Here is a 4,606-nt window from a genome sequence, read left to right as displayed (position 1 = left end):
ACACACACACACACATACCTACATGAAAACATGAGAGGAGTTATTTCTTTTCTGTCACTGTGATGAACATCTGTGTCATAACCAAGACAACTCAAACAAGAAAAGGTTTCTTGGACTTATGGCTCCAAAGGAAAGGTCCATAACAGTGGGGCAGGGGGCATGGTAGAAGAAGCTGAGCAATCACGTTTTCCACTGCACACACGAGGCAGAGATTGAACTGGAAGTTGGGATGGGCCTGCCCCCCAGTGTAATACTCCTTCCAGCAAGACTCCACCTGTTAATGGTTCTATAATATCCGCAAACAGGAACTAAATGTTCAAATAAGTGAGTTTGTTCATTCAAACCACCATAGGGACTGTCTGAGAAAAGCCCATAGGCAGGAGTAGGAGGGGGTTAAGAGAGAGTTACCAGGAGATAAGTATGATCAGAACACATTATATCCATGCACTAAATTGTAGAGAATGAAATTGTAAAAGGTAAAAACAGAGATAAGGGAAGTTTCCCTTTTAGAGTCTCAGTCCCCTACCTCATAATATATAAACACTCACCCTAGCTTCATAGACAAGTGGCTTGGACTCTTTCATGCTGCTGTAGCAGAATATATTGAGATTTAAGACTTTTCTTTACTTAAATAGAAAAGTTTGTCTTGGCTCATAGTGCTGGAGACACTATGATGCAATTGCCCCATCTGGAGTCTGCCTTAGGGTACTTACTCATGGTGGAAGGGTAAATAAGCTTATCTATATATGAACCTAACAGAAAACCAAACACACACTATGACAACCTGCTTTTGTAGTAACTAATCTGCTCCCTGAAAGCAAGAACTCACTCATGCAAGAATGCCTCTCATCCATTTACGAGGGCTCCACCCTCACGACCCCACCATCTCCCACTAGGTTCCAACTCTCAACATCGCCAACTTGGCACCAGATCTCTTAGTTTTAATGTAGAAAAATCATAACAAGACTAGAATACTAAACCAAGGAAGGCTTTTCCTAATGTATATGTTCCTGAGTAAAAACAAACGATTGTAATATCCCAAAGCCAGCTTTGTCTTTCTAGAGTCTCAAAGAGAGGAACATGGAGTTTTCAGCAAATACCCTTTGCCCCTCAACTGGACTCAATGTACTATGAAGAGATATAATCAAGCCAGAATCAAATTAGTTAAGGCTGATAAGTCAATGCCTAGAAAATCAATACACAAGCAAAGGTATCTGTAAAAACAATTGGGATGGTATCATACTACCAAAAGCTGGGAGATGGAGGGAGGAATATGCCTCTCAACACACTGTTAAGGAAAAGGGCACAGTGTTATGGGCATATTATATAGCTGTCCCAAAGCTTACACCCCATTGCCTATGTTTCATAGTGAATATCATGTTAGGAAGGCCAGACTCTTAAAGAGTTGCTCTATTTTAAAAAGGAGGCCGCATCTCACTCTAAAGTCTGAAAGGTAGAGCCCATTCCCATGCTCCAGCAGGCTAACAAAGACTGACCTAGACTTGGCCAAGTGGATGCTTCTGCATGAGACATGGAGTCTTTCTCTATATAAACGTGCCTGAGATAGAGCACGGGTCACTGCAGGATCAAGAGTTCAGCAGCGTGACAGTGGGCAGAGAGAGACTGCAGAGCTGGCAGTGATTGGAAACCTATGCTTTCTGAATCTCCAGAATTCATTAGGAAACATCCTGTAAAAAATACCTCCCAATAATGTCCTTTTCTGCCTAAATTACTATTTTTTCTCCTAGATAGGAAAGAAGATTCTGGAAGCTGCTTCTTAACAATTGTGGGACCGGTGATCTGCAGACCTTGTTTCACATAGGCGCTAGTTGGATAACAGAAAGCTGAGGCTTGCACACTGGGTCCTTCTCCACTCTTGGGGTTTTCTGCTCTTCCTCCCCCCCAAACAAAACTGACTCTAACATATATATTCACCCAAGGAAGCAGGAAACTATCAGCAGTCTCCCACAATCCCCACACCTCTCTTCTTAGACAGATCTTGAAGGGTTCCAAAAGTTCCCATACATACATTCAGACATCAAGATACCACTGGCCCCAGCCAAACCATCCTGTCCTTTCTCAGATGCATGAAATCCAGATGTCTTAAAGCATGAGAGAGAGAGAGAGAGAGAGAGAGAGAGAGAGAGAGAGAGAGAGAGAGAGATTCTCTGAAACAAATCATGCATTATGACCAAGTGGAGTCTGTCTCAGGAATTCCAAGCTGGTCTGACATTCAAAATTCAATCAATGTAACTATTCCTATTAGAAAACAAAAATAAAAAAAAATATTTTAAATAAATTTGGAAAAAATATTAGAAAATGATTTATAATAAAACTTCAGGACCTGCCCTCTTGACTATCTTCAGTCATGTACTTCTGTTTGCTCCCCTCAGTGGCTGTGGCTCCACACTTATACTCTGGTTCTCAGATCCTGTCCCGATACTACTCACTGCCCTGTCCCCTCCCACCCACCTAAAATACCTAATAGTCTCCAGATTGTCTTTCTGAAAACCAAAGAGGGATATTCAGGCTCTCACTGACACAATATGAGATGTCATCAATATTTTTAAAAAGATATTCAAGAAAAAAGTAACAAGAAATATTCTCAAGGAAGCCCTACTAAGGCAACACATCTGAAGAATAATGTGGAACTTAAAAAGATATTTGGACTCAGACTGCAGAGATGGTTCAGCAGTTAAGAGCACTGACTGCTCTTCCAGAGGTCCTGAGTTCAATTCCCAGCAAGCACATGGTGGCTCACAACCATCTGTAATGGGATCTGATGCCCTCTTCTGGTGTGTCTGAAGACAGTGAGAATGTGTCCACATACATGAAATAAAAAATAAATCTTTTTTTTTTTTAAAGTTATTTGGTCTCACTAAAGACTTAAGAGTATATCTTACTCTAATTCCTGACCATCTCTAGAAAAAGGTTTTGATTCCTTTAACAGTTTGGTGAAAAGTAGTTCTTACAAAGATGCAGACTTTCTAGTGAAGGACAAAGGAAAAAACAGTTTTTCTAAGAAAAGAAAAGAAAAGAAAAGAAACCATGAAGAAGGTGGGTTACATAAAAAAGAAAAATCGAAAGTGCTAGTGACATGGTCATAAATGTCATGAGTGGAACTGATGTTGCTAGTTCCCAGCTCCTTAGCAGTATTTCCCAGACATCAGTATTTTACCATATCACAATATAACATTGTCACAAGCCATAGCACAACCAAGGAAGACAAGAGAACTGAGGTGGAGCACTGCTCTCATGAAAAGCAGGAAAAGGACACATAAAGTTCAAGGACATCTTTGTTTTTATTGTTGGCTATTTTATTTATTTACATTTCAAATGTTATCCCCCTTCCCAGCTCCACACACACACAAATCCCCTATCCCATACCCTCTCCCCCTGCTTCTGTAAGGGACCTCCACATTCACCCACCCACCTACCCACTCCTGCCTCACTGCCCTAGCATTCTCCCACATTGAGGCATCCAGTCTCCACAGGACCAAGGGCCTCCCCTCCCATTGATACCAGATAAGGCTGTCCTCTGCTACCTATGCAGCTGGAGCCATGGGTCCCATCATGTGTATTCTTTGGTTGGTGGTTTAGGCCTTGGGAGCTCTGGGTGAGTCTGGTTGGTTGACGTTGTTCTTCCTATGGGGTTGCAAACCCTTTCATCTCCTTCAGTCCTTCATCCAGGTCCCCGTGCTCAATCTGATGGTTGGCTGCAAGCATCCATATCTGTGTTGATCGGGCTCTAGCAGAGCCTCTCAGGGGACTCCTGCCAGTGGTGCACACCTGTAGGATTTGCTGAAGGAGGCAGAGGCAGGAGGATCACAAGTTTGAGGCCAGCCTGGGCTCAAGCACATCTTTTGAACAAAGTAATTAATTTAATAAAAACCATACTGGAGATATTTTTCCAGTGACACCACCAGGACGAGAAGGAACCATCAAGGATGAAAAAATAAGAAGACTTAAGCAAATTCTAAGAGCAAAAGAAGCAACTCTTAAAGAATTATGTAAGAAGATGCACCAAGAACAATAAAATGTCTATTGGTTAAAGACATGGTAAGAATGTCTGCTCTCAGGACTGGTGAGATGGCTTAGTGGGCAAATAGTGCTTACAGTCAAGCCTTACAAATGGAGTCCAAGCCCTGGAAGCCACATGGTAGAAGAAGACAACCAGCTCTTGAGCTCTGACCTCCACAGTGCCGTGGTACACCTTCAGGTGCACATATACATGCACTCATGAGCATAACATGCATAGAAGTATCAACAAAGTAAAGTAAATGAGTGCTTGCCCTCACCTATTACACAACAATATCATGAAACTCCTAAGCACTTTGATTATGCATCCAAATTTGGTAAAAACTAAAGCTATCTGACACAAGTGATATGATTGCCTGCATAAAAAGTCTGAAGGTACCTTCTAACAGAGCTTCTCCCACCTCTGCTGAGCACAGTCCACCACCAAACGAAGCAGGAGCCATGGCGCCTCTTAACACTGAATCTCACAGAAAGCCTTCCAGCACTTCAGCCACATGCTACTGGTCACGTGTACTGCATATGAAAAAGCCACTATATGAGACAAAAATCCCATGAGGGACAGGTCATT

The 4,606-nt window shown here is 42.2% G+C and overlaps 1 pseudogene; it reads left to right on the top strand.

Annotated features, from left to right (window-relative positions):
• The first annotated feature begins 670 nt into the window (after nucleotides 1-670).
• Nucleotides 671-4,036, top strand: Gm19540 (annotated as a pseudogene).
• Nucleotides 4,037-4,606: the final 570 nt, after the last annotated feature.

This window comes from Mus musculus, chromosome 12 (genome assembly GCF_000001635.26).
Source record: "Mus musculus strain C57BL/6J chromosome 12, GRCm38.p6 C57BL/6J".
Lineage (NCBI taxonomy): Eukaryota > Metazoa > Chordata > Mammalia > Rodentia > Muridae > Mus > Mus musculus.
The sequence above is the reverse complement of the archived record's forward strand: the minus strand, read 5'-3'. Positions and strand labels throughout refer to the sequence as shown.